We start from the raw sequence: 18,036 nt of genomic DNA, 5'->3' as shown, positions 1-18,036 counted from the left end.
TAATGAGCCCGCTGCAATTTCACCAAAGCGGCTGTAAACAATGGCGGTTTTCGGCGGAGTGAGTGTTGACAGTGAGGTGAGTCTTCCGCACTGTGTGAACAATGCAGTCGGCCGTCACTCATAATGCCTCCCCCGTCTCCCGTACTCACCACCACGTTTTTGCCGGTTTCCTTTCCGTCCCGGTATCTTGTATCGGCCGCCTCGCGGCGTTTCCTTTTTCTTTCTTTTCCTCGTGGCAGAGGCGTTGGCTTAAAGATTTCCGTCACACAAGGGCTGAATAAACAGAACACAGCTGCTCCGCCTCAGTCTGGAGTGCTCGTGGTTTGCAGTCCATCCACTGCACCAATACTAAAACAAAACTCCACACCTCCACACGGCAAGAGTTCCACAGCACCACGGAGCAGGAATCCACAGGTAATTTTCACCCAAAAAGTGTTTTTATTAGTACACCATTGTGCAAAGCATGGACAGTCTACGCGTTTCGGCTCCTGCCTTCAACTGGACCATGGAGTCCTGCTGTCTAGAACATCTATTTAAAGTGACAATGTGCATATTAGATCCCTTTGTTTGTTTCTGTTCTTTACAATATATTAGACAGTTAACCCTCATTTTATACGGAAAGTATGGCAACTTACAGCCGCCATTTATTCTCTTATTCGTATATATATTAAGGGTGGGCGGAATTTGCAAAATTGACCTTCGCAAATTATCGCGAAATTGCACAAAATCTCCGCGAGATGCAGAGATTGCTTTTCCCGCCCGTTCACGATGTGTTTTTGCGTGCTCGCGGGGAAATATATCTCCAACTTGCCCATGCGGTCGCTAATGGGCGCGGCCATCTTGCTCGCGATGCTTATTTCCTGTTCGCGATTGCAATGACGTGATCGCGATCGCAAACTCTCGCGGGATAGTGCGACCAGCTACCAACAATCCAACATCTTGTGGCGCGCGCGAACGGATAGGAAAACTCGTCGGCGAACGCAGGGACCCGGTAAATCGCTACCGCGCGTGCGAGAATGTATTTTTAAAGCGCAAACAAGAAAAATACTTCCGTTTCGCGGCAGGTTGTGAAAGTTTTGACATTTTCGCGCCCAGGCCTAATATATATATATATATATAGAGAGAGAGATTTTTTTAATTTTTATATAATTTTAAAATAAATTAACATTAATAGTTACATATATATTTGTACCAAGAACATTTAGGGGTTGATTCCGATCTTGTAAAAAGGCCCTACGAATAGTCGTATGGAGCATATTCTCCGTACGACTCGTACCAGGTAAACTCATTTCATAACCTAGGAAGTACGATTTGTACAGAAAGCCTTTTTCTGTACGAATCGTACAGAAGACCGTACAGCAAAAAAATACCCTCGATTCCGATCCGGAAATGCTTGTACGCGACATCCGTACGTATTTCACCAGCGTTTTCCGGCCCAGCAAGTACAATTCGTACCGACGTCACTCCGTACGGCTCTTTGTTTACGGGAGCCAAACACAGCCGGAAAAGCAGAGTCCGGCATGAACGGCACCGCCATGGAGCCCCGGTACGCGATGTACAGCCATGAACCCCATCGTACATGTCATACCGGTCCTCTTGGCCTATGACCTGGTGCACTGCACCCCACGCACACGCTGCAGAAGGTGAGAACAACATGCGTGGGTACGGTGCGTACCACACGTACCCCTACGGCGCCATGAAAACAGTGGTACAGACTGTACCCATGCATGAATGCGTGGGTACAGTGCGTACCATACGTACCCCTACGGCACCATGCCAACAGTGGTACTGACCGCACCCACGCATGAATACGTGGGTACGGTGCATACCCCTACGGCCCCATGAGTCCTCAGGTACGGACCGTACCCACTCATGAATGCGTGGGTACGGTGTGTACCCCTACGGCCCCATAATTAATCAGGTACGGACCGTACCCACCCACGAATACGTGGGTACGGTGCATACCCCTATGGCCCCATGAGTCCACAGGTACGGACCGTACCCACGCATGAATACGTGGGTACGGTGTGTACCCCTACGGCTCCATTAGTCCTCAGGTACGAACCATACCCTCGCATGAATGCGTGGGTACGGTGCATACCCCTACCGCCCCATGAGTCCTCAGGTACGGACCGTACCCACGTATGAATGCATGGGTACGGTGCGTACCCCTACGGCCCCATGATTAACCAGGTACGGACCGTACCCACGCATACATGCGTGGGTACGGTCCATACCACACGTACCCCGTTACGGCAGCAGGAAAATTTGGATACGAGGCGTACACATGCCAGGAATGTGGGCATAGAGGACTGGCCCAGCATGTTACCTACAAATTGATGTGTGTATAGGTCCTGGCCAGCAGTGTACAGCTCCAAGGGGGTGCGTGGGTGGGTGCAGAGGCCTCCCAGCAGTGTCCAGACATATGAGGGGTGGGCGCAGAGGACTACCAGCAGTGCCCAGACATATGAGGGGTGGGTGCATAACACTCCCAGCGGTGCCCAGACATATGAGGGGTGGGTGCATATCACTCCCAGCAGTGCCCAGACATATGAGGGGTGGGTGCAGAGGACTACCAGCAGTGCCCAGACATATGAGGGGTGGGTGCGTATCACTCCCAGCAGTGCCCAGACATATGAGGGGTGGGTGCATATCACTCCCAGCAGTGCCCAGACATATGAGGGGTGGGTGCATATCACTCCCATCAGTGCCCAGACATATGAGGGGTGGGTGCAGAGGACTCCCAGCAGTGCCCAGACATATGAAGGGTGGGTGCATATCACTCCCAGCAGTGCCAAGACATATGAGGGGTGGGTGCAGAGGACTCCCAGCAGTGCTCAGACATATGAGGGGTGGGTGCAGAGGACTCCCAGCAGTGCCCAGACATATGAGGGGTGGGTGCATATCACTCCCAGCAGTGCCCAGACATATGAGGGGTGGGTGCATATCACTCCCAGCAGTGCCCAGACATATGAGGGGTGGGTGCAGAGGACTCCCAGCAGTGCCCAGACATATGAGGGGCGGGTGCAGAGGCCTCCCTGCAGTGCCCAGACATATGAGGGGTGGGTGTAGAGGACTACCAGCAGTGCCCAGACATATGAGGGGTGGTTGCAGAGGCCTCCCAGCAGTGCCCAGACATATGAGGGATGGGTGCAGAGGACTACCAGCAGTGCCCAGACATATAAGGGGTGGGTGCATATCACTCCCAGCAGTGCCCAGACATATGAGGGGTGGGTGCAGAGGACTCCCAGCAGTGTTCAGACATATGAGGGGTGGGTGCAGAGGACTCGCAGCAGTGCCCACACATATGAGGGGCGGGTGCATATCACTTCCAGCAGTGCCCAGACATATGAGGGGTGGGTGCATATCACTCCAGCAAAGACATATAAGGGGTGGGTGCAGAGGACTCCCAGCAGTGCCCAGCCATATGAGGGGTGGGTGCAGAGGACTCCCAGAAGTGCCCAGACATATGAGGGGTGGGTGCAGAGGACTCCCAGCAGTGCCCAGACATATGAGGGGTGGGTGTATATCACTCCCAGCAGTGCCCAGACATATGAGGGGTGGGTGCATATCACTCCCAGCAGTGCCCAGACATATGAGGGGTGGGTGCAGAGGACTCCCAGCAGTGCCCAGACATATGAGGGTTGGGTGCAGAGGCCTCCCAGCAGTGCCCAGACATATGAGGGATGGGTGTAAAGGACTACCAACAGTGCCCAGACATATGAGGGGTGGTTGCAGAGGCCTCCCAGCAGTGCCCAGACATCTGAAGGGTGGGTGCAGAGGACTACCAGCAGTGCCCAGACATATGAGGGGTGGGTGCATATCACTCCCAGCAGTGCCCAGACATATGAGGGGTGGGTGCAGAGGACTCCCAGCAGTGTCCAGACATATGAGGGGTGGGTGCAGAGGACTACCAGCAGTGCCCAGACATATGAGGGGTGGGTGCATATCACTCCCAGCAGTGCTCAGACATATGAGGGGTGGGTGCATATCACTCCCAGCAGTGCCCAGACATATATGGGGTGGGTGCATATCACTCCCAGCAGTGCCCAGACATATGAGGGGTGGGTGCAGAGGACTACCAGCAGTGCCCAGACATATGAGGGGTGGGTGCGTATCACTCCCAGCAGTGCCCAGACATATGAGGGGTGAGTGCATATCACTCCCAGCAGTGCCAAGACATATGAGGGGTGGGTGCAGAGGACTCCCAGCAGTGCTCAGACATATGAGGGGTGGGTGCAGAGGACTCCCAGCAGTGCCCAGACATATGAGGGGTGGGTGCATATCACTCCCAGCAGTGCCCAGACATATGAGGGGTGGGTGCATATCACTCCCAGCAGTGCCCAGACATATGAGGGGTGGGTGCAGAGGACTCCCAGCAGTGCCCAGACATATGAGGGGCGGGTGCAGAGGCCTCCCAGCAGTGCCCAGACATATGAGGGGTGGGTGTAGAGGACTACCAGCAGTGCCCAGACATATGAGGGGTGGTTGCAGAGGCCTCCCAGCAGTGCCCAGACATATAAGGGGTGGGTGCATATCACTCCCAGCAGTGCCCAGACATATGAGGGGTGGGTGCAGAGGACTCCCAGCAGTGTTCAGACATATGAGGGGTGGGTGCAGAGGACTCGCAGCAGTGCCCACACATATGAGGGGCGGGTGCATATCACTTCCAGCAGTGCCCAGACATATGAGGGGTGGGTGCATATCACTCCAGCAAAGACATATAAGGGGTGGGTGCAGAGGACTCCCAGCAGTGCCCAGCCATATGAGGGGTGGGTGCAGAGGACTCCCAGCAGTGCCCAGACATATGAGGGGTGGGTGCAGAGGACTCCCAGCAGTGCCCAGACATATGAGGGGTGGGTGTATATCACTCCCAGCAGTGCCCAGACATATGAGGGGTGGGTGCATATCACTCCCAGCAGTGCCCAGACATATGAGGGGTGGGTGCAGAGGACTCCCAGCAGTGCCCAGACATATGAGGGGTGGGTGCAGAGGCCTCCCAGCAGTGCCCAGACATATGAGGGATGGGTGTAAAGGACTACCAACAGTGCCCAGACATATGAGGGGTGGTTGCAGAGGCCTCCCAGCAGTGCCCAGACATATGAAGGGTGGGTGCAGAGGACTACCAGCAGTGCCCAGACATATGAGGGGTGGGTGCATATCACTCCCAGCAGTGCCCAGACATATGAGGGGTGGGTGCAGAGGACTCCCAGCAGTGCCCAGACATATGAGGGGTGGGTGCAGAGGACTCCCAGCAGTGTCCAGACATATGAGGGGTGGGTGCAGAGGACTACCAGCAGTGCCCAGACATATGAGGGGTGGGTGCATATCACTCCCAGCAGTGCCCAGACATATGAGGGGTGGGTGCATATCACTCCCAGCAGTGCCCAGACATATATGGGGTGGGTGCATATCACTCCCAGCAGTGCCCAGACATATGAGGGGTGGGTGCAGAGGACTACCAGCAGTGCCCAGACATATGAGGGGTGGGTGCGTATCACTCCCAGCAGTGCCCAGACATATGACGGGTGAGTGCATATCACTCCCAGCAGTGCCCAGACATATGAGGGGTGGGTGCAGAGGAATCCCAGTAGTGCCCAGAAGTATGAGGAGTGGGTGCAGAGGATTACCAGCAGTGCCCAGACATATGAGGGGTGGGTGCATATCACTCCCAGCAGTGCCCAGACATATGAGAGGTGGGTGCATAGCACTCCCAGCAGTGCCCAGACATATGAGGGGTGGGTGCATAGGACTCCCAGCAGTGCCCAGACATATGAGGGGTGGGTGCAGAGGACTCCCAGCAGTGCCCAGACATATGAGGGGTGGGTGCATATCACTCCCAGCAGTGCCCAGACATATGAGGGGTGGGTGCAGAGGACTACCAGCAGTGCCCAGACATATGAGGGGTGGGTGCATATCACTCCCAGCAGTGCCCAGACATAGGAGGGGTGGGTGCATATCACTCCCAGCAGTGCCCAGACATATATGGGGTGGGTGCATATCACTCCCAGCAGTGCCCAGACATATATGGGGTGGGTGCATATCACTCCCAGCAATGCCCAGACATATGAGGGGTGGGTGCAGAGGACTACCAGCAGTGCCCAGACATATGAGGGGTGGGTGCGTATCACTCCCAGCAGTGCCCAGACATATGAGGGGTGAGTGCATATCACTCCCAGCAGTGCCCAGACATATGAGGGGTGGGTGCAGATGAATCCCAGTAGTGCCCAGACGTATGAGGGGTGGGTGCAGAGATTTCCCAGCAGTGCCCAGACATATGAGGGGTGGGTGCAGAGGACTCCCACAGGTGCCCAGACATATATGGGGTGGGTGCATATCACTCCCAGAAGTGCCCAGACATATGAGGGGTGGGTGCATATCACTCCCAGCAGTGCCCAGACATATGAGGGGTGGGTGCAGAGGACTCCCAGCAGTGCCCAGACATATGAGGGGTGGGTGCAGAGGCCTCCCAGCAGTGCCCAGACATATGAGGGGTGGGTGTAGAGGACTACCAGCAGTGCCCAGACATATGAGAGGTGGTTGCAGAGGCCTCCCAGCAGTGCCCAGACATATGAGGGGTGGGTGCAGAGGACTACCAGCAGTGCCCAGACATATGAGGGGTGGGTGCATATCACTCCCAGCAGTGCCCAGACATATATGGGGTGGGTGCAGAGGACTCCCAGCAGTGCCCCGACATATGAGGGGTGGGTGCAGAGGACTCCCAGCAGTGCCCAGACATATGAGGGGTGGGTGCATATCACTCCCAGCAGTGCCCCACTCCCAGGAGGATGGATGTCATTCACACACTGCATGACACACCACATGTGGGTGTGAGGACATACAACACATGTATACCCACCCATGGCGGATGCCCCACAATACACACCCAGATTTAATGCCAACAGACTGTATAGTCATGGAAATGCATACTAAAATAAGTTAGCCAAGGGGACCACACACTGTCACGCACATCACAGGAGTGATAGGAATGTCCAGGTGCTGGTCCAGCCACCCAGATGATGTCTCTCATGTAAGGAATAGGGTTCACTGCCACTAGATACAATGCCCACAATTGTGAGTCAGGTTCCCAAATACCCTGCATTACACGTGCCATTTGTGTGTTAGGTCGTGATTACACACATGCATAGTGCTGAAAAGGGCCAATTGCTCCCTGATGCCATTTCTACATACACAAAACACAAGTACAGTGACTGGCAAGGATGGCACAGACGAGTTAGCCGGAGACATTGGTGAGCATGCATGGCCATTGGTGAAGGGATCCGTCACCAACAAAGGATATGTTTACATAGATCAGCACAACAATTGTGCAACTGTTTGCAGGGAACATGTCAGGTGCCACAGAGGAAGGAACACTTCCTGGGACAATGTCTCACAATCCAAAGGAACACACACTACAAATTAATATTTTCACAGACATTGAGATGGCACACAGACACCATGGTCCACCTCATGACCATCATACTAAAACATTTCTCAGAACCCTAACACATTACCAGAACACCAACTTCATGGGCCTCATCACCAACATCAAGTACCTGAAATGCAATAGTGTGGAAACTAAAAGAAAAGGCTTTATTCAGCTCACAAACAAAATAACTTGTAATAAAACACTGTTTAGAAAGTCCAATGACCATTCCATAGTTTGAGTCCAAGGGTGGACGGATGCGAGTGTGTCCACCCCTACCTTGCCTGCACAAAGTCACCTCAAGGGTTGTCGATCGGGGGGGGGCATCATCAGTGGGAGTACCAGGCACCACAGGGACAAGTGTGGGTTGGGTAGGTGTGGTGGGTGCAGGGCTGGACGTATCCACCACAGGGGGTGGTGCAGCACCAAAAGTGGTGGTGAGCAGCTCGCTGCACACTGCAGCCAGGGCGTCCATAGGAACCCCTGCACCGGAACAAACACCAGGGCCAACGGAGGGGGGGTGTCTGAGGGATGGGGTGCAGGTCTCTCGGGGGAGGTGGTGGACATGGGGGGGGACTCAACTCCCCTGGCCGGAGGCTTCCTCAACTGCTTGCGGGGTGGTGTCACAGTGGGGCTGAGGGACAGACTAGCCATGTAAGTCTCTTTGGGTGACATTTTGCCAGGGGAGCTAAGGGGAGTGGATTTGGAGGAAGTGGGTCGTGAGGACTGCGGACTCTGACTGTGGCTGCGTGTCTGCCATTTGCCCCCAGACCCTGTGGGTGTGACTACATCCCCCTGAGTGTGCGTGCCAGGAGGTGTGCGCTGTGCCTTAGTTGGGGGTGTGCTGGATGTGTCTGTTGTGGTGTGTGCCTGTGACTGTCTGTGTGTGCTTTGGACAGGCATGGGAGAGGGCAGTATGGATGGGTCCGGGGTAGGGGGGGACGGAGCGCTGCAGGAGAGACACTGCTTCCTTCAGTGAAGAGTCCATGGACCGCAAAAACCTGCGCTGCGCAGTCATCATTGATGACATGCCCTCCACGAACGACACCAACTGTGTGAGCAGTCTAGTGTATTCATGGAGGACATGCAGCATCAATGCCTGACCAACCTGCAACTGGTGCAGTGTGTCCACAGACTCTTCACTGAGGGCAGCAGGGGTGACAGGGGAAGGGCTGCGGTGCCTAGTCTGAAGGAGCCACGGTGGGACCGTGCACGGACAGAAGAGACAGGAGCAACTGGGAGGGTGGAGATGGCAAAGGGAGGAGGCGGGTACAGATGGTGGGATGCTGCCAGATGTTGTTGCATCCTCCGCCTCCTCAAGGATGTCAGCCTGGGACCCGTCGGTGTCGTACATGCTCTTGACTCCGGACAGGTCCTCCGACTGACTCCCCTCGCCCTCCGTGCCACTGTCTCCTGCTGACTCCACAGCACTGGTGGCACTGTCGCTGGGTCCCTCCTCAAGGTCCATGTTGGTGTCTCCCTCACGTGTGGATGATGATGCTGTGGGCAAGGAGAAGAAACCAGAAAGCATCAGTCACCTGTATACATCTGACACATGAGTACAAGAACAATAGGTCACAGTGCATATCAGGCAATGCAACATGAGTAACAGCTGGATAACTCCGCACATATGTAAGCCCTGTACTGCCCAGTTGGTAGACCCACCATGCCACTTTGACACCAGGAAACTCAATACACAAAAGGCCACTACTTGAATGAGCAATACACTGAGAAGCTAGTGTCTGTGAACCGGTGAGCACAGCAGTACAATGAAGTCATGACACCTCTTGTTTACCCTGAAATAAACAGGAGTGGTGCACTCAAGGTAAACTAACACACCTCAATACTCAAGGTGTCACCACACTGAGAGACCTGTAAGTCCCTTGGAACACAAAACGAACAAATGTTGGTACCTTGGGACTCACACAACTTCAACCAATCTACATGTTTGGGATGTGCCAATTGGCCATTTTGCTAAAAGAACACTGATGTGCCTGCATGCAAGAAGTTGCACAAGGCAGTGCATACAAAAGTACATTGACACTGTCATTGAAGAAGCTGCCACCTGTTCGGAGGAGCCACTGTCAGAAATAGATTGTGTTGCAGAAAGTACATATACATGGGCCCACGGAGGTCTGGACGTCTTTACACTCGTTAGTTTGTATCACCGACAACTAACGAGTCTCACAAAATCAAGACCACCGTGGGCACATGTATATGGAGAATCTGTGACAACATTTATTTAAAACAGTGGCTTCATAGAAAACGTGCCAGCTCATTCCATGACAGTGTCAATGTACTTTTGTGTGCACTGCCTTGTGCGACATATTGCATACAGGTACATTAGTGTTCTTAACACAAATCAACGAATTTCCACATGTGAAACATGAACAACTGTTGACAAGTGCTGTGAGTGCCAAAGTACAAATCACGAAGAGTAACAACTAGAATCATGTCAGTTGTCACCAGGCCATCCGTCACCTGATTACACAGTTGGCTACACATATGACCTACTGCCTGTCATCTGGAGTGGCACCTATGTCCACACCCAGGACAAGGCATAAGCCAATGGGACTGCAATTGGGTGTTAAAAAAGGCCAGCTGTACTGTGGGGACACCCTCATGGCAAGCCTGAATGTGCACACAGATGTCAGCACACACAGTCCAAACTGCGTTGAATCAGAACCACACACGTGCCAAAACATTTATGATTGTTGGCACGTAAAATACCAACGTTGGCATTGTTGGTAAAAAAAAAGACACAGGCTGCAAAGCACGTACATTGAGCACTGGCCAGCATCACAGGGGCACTGCCCAGTGTATTTTAGTCCAGGCAATTCTCCCACACAAGTCAGACCTGCCACTTAAAAATCTGAGTTGCACATGTATGCCTCTCCCGCACCCCTCCCCCCAATACCTGAGTCTATGTGATGTATACAGATGAAGAAGTGACACCTCTTATGCAGGGTTACAACAACTGTGCTTGAAAAATTGCTTCATTGACACCACATCCCCTTGTGGGGCTGACAACACATATTTGTGACAAACAACCATCAACAGATCCTTTATCAGCCGGTTTTATGATAATGTCTCTGTTGTTTTTAAGTCTTAAAAACAACAGAGACATTATCATAAAACCGGCGGATAAAGGAGGAGGAATAGTTATTCAAAACCAAAATGCCTACCATACGGAGTGCGTTCGTCTTCTAGATGATCCTAAGAACTACAAAATATTGGCAAAAGACTCAAGTGACCAACTAAAAACAAAAATAAATATTCTGGTACATGAGGCAGAAACCAACGGCTATATTAGCAAACATGAATCTTCTTTCTTAACCTCTGGAGGTACGGCAATACCCTATTTTTATACAATCCCAAAGATTCACAAAAACAAAACACCACCACCAGGCAGACCGATTGTATTCGGAATAGGCTCACTTCTAGAACCTCTGTCTCGGTTTTGTGACTTTTTCTTACAACCACTTCTTCAATCTATTCCAGCATACTTGAAAGATACAAAAGACTTACTCAATCAGATTAACCATCTTCAATTCAATCCCTCCACATCTATTCTAGTAAGTATGGATATAGAGAGCCTTTACACCAGTCTGCCTCAAGATGACACACTAGAAGTCATCCGCACATTTCTAGATAAAACAACATGGAACTACAAAACACCTAAATCCTTCATTATGGAATGCGCAGAATTGGCTCTAAAAGACAACTTTTTCGAATATGAAGGTACCCTCTTCTTGCAACAATACGGTACTTCGATGGGGAGCACTTTTGCTCCCAGTGTAGGCGGGCTGTATGTGTCTAATTTTGAGGGTCAACATATCCTCAACCCACAATCACCATACAACAAAGACATCACATTTTATAAGAGATACATTGATGATGTCTTTCTGATATGGACAAATGAAGAAAAAAGACTTAGTGAATTTTTGAATTGGATCAACACACTGGATCCCAACTTACGATTCACACATACAACAAGCCGTGAAAGCATCACTTTTCTGGACCTAGAAATAGAAGCACGAAATGAGGTCCTCATGACAAAAACACATTTCAAACCGACAGCTAGAAATTCCCTTCTACACTTCCAGAGTTTTCACCCAAGACCACTGAGGGATAACTTACCCTTTGGACAATATCTGAGACTACGCCGTAATTGCAGTGAAATAAAGGAATTCAAATCCCAATCAGAACTTTTGACAGAAAAACTGAAGAACCGTGGATACCCAAACAAAATCATTCAAAAAGCACAAAAAAAAGCAAGGAACCAGAATCGGGACAGCCTGCTAGAACCTAAAACCAATATGATTACAACCACACCACTTACCTGTGTCACTACTTTCAACTCCATTTCAAACAAAGTTGCTAGACTAATTCAAAGCAATTGGAAAATAGTGACCTCAGGAAAACTGCAATGGGAGAAACCACTTTTTTCCTATAAAAGATCTCACAACCTCAAAGACAATCTCGTATCCACTCGTCCTAAAAGATCTATGAACACCCCAAACACTGTACGGAATGCATGGGGCCTACCAGAAGTGACAGGTCATTTCCCATGTGGCAACTGCAACATCTGCCATCTCACACAGACAACAAAAACCCTACATCTGGAAGAAGGGAAAGTTTGGTCTATCAAGAGACACACAAACTGCAACTCTGCGAACGTGATTTACCTGATAACATGTCCCTGCCAACTACGCTATGTTGGCATGACCAGTAGAAAAATTAAAATCAGAATCGGTGAACATCGCAGTAACATTCGCTGCAAACACAATACCACGAAACTTACAGATCACTACCTTACTATGGGACACACTACCAACGATATATCTTGGGTAATAATAGAACAACTGGAGCCAAACATGGGCAATATCCAGGAAGGGTTGTTCGAGAAAGAACAACGTTGGATTTACAGACTTTCTACCCACACATCAGGGCTGAATGATAACGTGCCTTGGAACAGTGTACGATGCCTCTGATCACATCCATCTCCTCCTTTAAGAAGTAAAAGACTGACACATCTAATATACTCATAGAACCCATACCATACAGTATGGACTACTATCATGGTAGTCATTTGGCTTAAAAACTTCTTTAAGGGCCCTAGTTGAGAATGAACAAGAAGATATAGAAGAAAATATATATATAAGCAACTATATCTATACATAGTAAGGCGTACTATTCGCCTATCATGTGTTTATTACACATCGGACGTCTTGAGGCCTTGTCTCTCCTGTAGTTATCCCTCATAGTACAACATAATATAGCCTAATTTCTGTTACGCTGAATCTGCCACAAACTATTCTTGTTCCCCCCCAAAATAGCAAACCGAAGATCATGCGCTCTTCTTCTTTAAGCTACCGCATTTAACAGCACTTTGTACTTGACACCTCCCTATTCTAGCCTCACTCATTCGCTACCTTCTTAACACCTACTAACACTATTTTGGAAGGTATTTGTTTTTTACTTTACAAGTATACAAATAAATGTATCTGCCCATCGCGTTGACTATCAACTTTATTTGGGCAATTTCAAACGTTTACATGTTGTAATTCAGCCATAAGCACTTATCGCTTCTGTGTACATCAACATGACAAATGTGTGTTTCCTAATGCTAAACATACATCCAAATTGCTCAACATGTTGCACGCACTATCAACTTTATTGAAGCACTGATAATTACAAGGACATCAACACGCATGCGCATCCGTTCTTTTACGCTCAAAAGATACTACCGTGCTATTGCAGAATACAAAGCGCTGGCCACCTTCTGACACCTACAAAGATATGCATAATCACATACTCCGCCTTTCATAATACCTAGCGTAAGCTTACACATCCACTATCCTTACGCTTCGGGTATACATCTTACGAGTATTGGTCACCCCAGAGCTTCCGCGCATGCGCCGCACATACTTCCCAATACTCCACTACGCACTAGCAGTCCAGGGACGGTCCACACGTGACCTCGCGATCATTTCCGCTTCCTACTAAATGCCAGCACAGATACCTGTACACGGCCAAACAAGCGAACCCGATCGGCTGCATAGGTGAACACGCCCTATTTTCCCCTGCCAAATGTGAGTACTACTTGCAAATAGCTTTACCATACTGCGCAACGGAACTCTTTCACGCTCGTTTTTCTACCTGGATATCCTTACTACCTCTTCATTCGATAGGGTCAGCTTGGGATACTGCAGACCGATCGGATCTCAGAGGCATAACTTACTCAGAGTCAATGTGAGACCGCCATTGTCATTTATTGTGTTTTTGTGTTGTTGGTCTGTTTCTAGGTTCTCACCTGATTTTCACAGAAAATGAACTACGCGTCACAACTAAGTGTTTGTTTATTGTTAACCTGTTTGTCTATAGTTAGTCACAAATGGTTTATGTGATTGCCACCATGCGCCACATACATATAGACCTTATCACACTGAGAATCTAACAGTTATAAAAACATCCATAGGCAATAGTGCATATGAGATCAATGTGCCCAAATTTGTCGTACCCTTATGCACCTATGGATCCCCCGTTTATCTGTAGCATCACCGGGGCACATTGTAGCCACGCAAGTTTTTCTCTAGTGGTAATATCATCATGCATGCCCACCATGCCGCATGAAACCACCAGCTACAATTAATAGGAGCATGCATTAATAATACAGATGCATGAAAAGACAACTGTGTATCTGTACTCACTAACTTTTTTATTTACAGGTACTCCGATGAGAGGTCTTGTGAGTAACAATCACAACCCACTACACTCACAGCACACTTTAGGGTGTGTGCTGATACTTGCACCCCACGTGGCCTCCACCTATTTTTAGGCCATGCATTTAGTTTTGGTCCTGAAGAAAGCCTAAAGAACCATCTTAAAGGCTGAAACTAGTAGACCTAAATATCAGGGATACTAGGGTACATATCACACCCTTGTAATGAGCGTGATCTTGTTTTTACTCATGTCCTAGGACCCTTCTATTAAAAATTTTCAAAAGGGCATTCCTAAGAGACATTTTTAACTCATAATCACTTTTCACATAGCACGCCACTTCCCTCTCACCAAACAACCTGCTCCGCTGTAACTCAGGCGTTGTAGCACAGCTGGATTACATTAGGTAATCCAGTTGGGCCCCAATGATGAAGCATGCCACCTACTAGGTAGGTGGGTGAGGGTTTTTTTACAACAGTTGTTTACTCTCCTTCTCACTTCCACATAAGGTAACGGCAAAAAATTGTGTGCCTGAAGATACCTTGTCAAAAGAATTTGTCCATTTTGCCCCCTACATAGTGAACAGGTCATGGCACAGGCAAGGTACCGACACAAGTCACAGACCACCCTCCCACATGATGCAGAAAGCAATGTGCACTTAGATGTACTGGCACCATAGATGACCATGTGCAAATGTGATTACACACACACCAGGGGACACATGTCAAGGAGAGGAAGGGATGAAAAAGATGGGCAGGTGACATTTAGAAAGAGAAAATGCACCGCACATATGAACTCTGGGAGTGTATTCATGCAAAAAAGCACTTCCTAAAGCTGGCGACACATAACACATCAAAAAGCCATGTACCTACCCCCTCCTTGCTGCAGTCCCTCCTCTAACTGCCTATCGAGGTCAGGGAAGACCACCGCCAGGACACGTTTCATGTGGAGGGTCAGGTGTCGCCGCCCGCCGTGGCGGCGAGGTGGAGAGAACTTCAGCTGGACCCGGGCGATCCGCCAGGTCCAGCACCGGATGTCCTGCCACCTCTTACGGACCTGGGCCAGCTGCCGATCACGCCCCCCACAGTCCTCACGGCCCTGACGACGTTGGTCCAGATGACCCCCTTCTCGTAGGCAGTTACCTGTCAGGATGACAAAGTGACACAACATCAATACACCTGCTCCATGTCCCAGAAACACACATCAGAACATCTTTGAAATGTTGAACAGGGCATAGGATGCTGACAGGAATAGCCTCATTCACAACATGCAAGTGGCCTGTGTGCAAGCGCCAATGCAGTACATGGCATTGAAAGTCTACAGGTGGCATGAGGGGTGCAAAACACTCAATGCACATGCCACACACTGTGTAGCACATGCAACAGCAGGCTGATGGGCAGCACGTGCCATGCAGTCACATGTCCCACTCCACTAACGTACCCTCAGCAGACTAGACAGACACACCCAGCCACTGAGCACTGGCCTGTCATTGACTACAGCGGATACAACCCTCACTCTACACATGTGCCATTTGCCAGGGGGGAGTCACAGGGGTCATGGCAGCTCTGCAAGTCAGACACAAAGCACGGCTCACTTGTCACATCAGATGGTTAGATCAGTAGCCTTCAACATGCAGGTGTGGTGCAACACTTCACATAGGCACTCACCCACATGACAAGGAACATTCACACACGTCAATGTCCATGAGGTCGTACACGTCATTTGGACACTCTCACCACAGGTCCACCCAACTCATACACATCTGTGGGTGCAGTCACCTGTCACACCGGGGGGAACACTGAATCACAACATGAAGAAAAGCCCCCAAGGATTAACCAGGCTGAATGTCTCATGCACTATACAGTGAAAGTCACTGTAAGCACCATGCAAGTGAGGAGTGCACACAGGAACTACATGATGCACTGCATGAGTGACATAAGCATGCCCCCCCGGGACACACTCTGAACAACATTGCATGTCAGTCCCACCTGGACACAATATTAACTGTCACACAACAGTTGCATAGGCAAAGGTAGTGGACTCAGAACTCACCTGCTCACCTGGTCTCCCATACAGGCTGGTGTACTGTGGGAGGAGGACGTCCAGCAGGGCCTGATTCTCCTCCAGGGTGAATGGCTGGGCCCTCTCCACAGCACGAAACATGGTCCAGGGAAGCAGAGACAGCAGCAATGTTGTCGACAGGAAAGTTGTGCAGGCAAGTGCCCTCTCATGGCTTCTGGCTGCCTTATATCTGTCTTGCTGAGGGCCATTCATTTTGAGGAGTACATAGTGATTGGTCTGAATCATTCTCATCTTACGTTTACTCCAATCCCTTTAAACATACAGCAGTGACAGCATTTGCATCGTTCAAATTTAGAGCATCATGTCAAGTCAACAACCACTTTGCAACATTGTATATTGTGGCTAACTGACTTTTCCAGGACACCTGATGGAAAAATTTGAAGACAAAACTCGGTATCCATGGCAACCTGCATGCATTTAGGGCCTAATACCTGTCCCTTATGTGTCCCCTATGTAAATTTGAAAGCCACACACAGATACGGTGCGTTTCACACGTACCCCTACGGCACCAGTTGCACTGTGCGTTTGACACGTACGTGTAGGCACTGGTAGTACACGTACGTGTACAACTGGTGCATACACGTCCGTGTACGCACCATTTGTACAGGTATGTGTACTAACAGTGCCTACACGTACCTGTGCACGTATGTGTAGGCACTGGTAGTACACGTACGTGTACAACTGGTGCGTACACGGACGTGTACAACTGGTGCGTACACGTACGTGTTCTAACTGTGCCTACACGGACTTGGACACGTCCGTGTACGCACCAGTTGTACACGTACGTGTACAACTGGTGCGTACACGTACGTGTACTACCAGTGCCTACACGTACTTGGACACGTGTGTACACGTATGTGTCCAAGTACGTGTAGGCACTGGTAGTACACGTACGTGTATGCACCAGTTGTACATGTACGTGTACAACTGGTGCATACATGGATGTGTACAACTGGTGCATACATGTACGTGTACTAACAGTGCCTACACGTACCTGTACACATACGTGTAGGCACTGGTAGTACACGTACATGTACAACTGGTGCGAACACGTCCGTGTACGCACCAGTTCTACAGGTATGTGTACTAACAGTGCCTACACGTACCTGTGCACGTACATGTAGGCACTGGTAATACACGTACATGTTCAACTGGTACATACACATCTGTGTACGCACCAGTTGTACACGTACGTGTACTACCAGTGCCTACACGTACGTGTACTAACAGTGCCTACATGTACTTGTACACGTACGTGTACGCATCAGTTGTACGCGTACGTGTACCACTGGTGCGTACACGTCCGTGTACCACTGGTGCGTACACGTACGTGTACAACTGGTGCATACACGTACGTGTACTACCAGTGCCTACACGTACTTGGACACGTCCGTGTACGCACCAGTTGTACATGTACGTGTACAACTGGTGCATACACGTACGTGTACAAGTACGTGTAGGCACTGGTAGTACACGTACGTGTACAACTGGTGCGTACACGTACGTGTACTAACAGGGCCTACACGTACTTGGACATGTCCGTGTACGCACCAGTTGTACATGTACGTGTACAACTGGTGCATACACGTACGTGTTCTAACTGTGTCTACACGGACTTGGACACGTCTGTGTATGCACCCAACTGGTGCGTACACGTACGTGTTCTAACTGTGCCTACACGGACTTGGACACGTCCGTGTACGCACCAGTTGTACACGTACGTGTACAACTGGTGCGTACACGTACGTGTACTAACAGGGCCTACACGTACTTGGACATGTCCGTGTACGCACCAGTTGTACATG

The sequence above is a fragment of the Triturus cristatus genome, chromosome 11 (genome assembly GCF_964204655.1).
Source record: "Triturus cristatus chromosome 11, aTriCri1.1, whole genome shotgun sequence".
Taxonomy (NCBI): domain Eukaryota; kingdom Metazoa; phylum Chordata; class Amphibia; order Caudata; family Salamandridae; genus Triturus; species Triturus cristatus.
Note: the sequence above shows the minus strand (reverse complement) of the source record.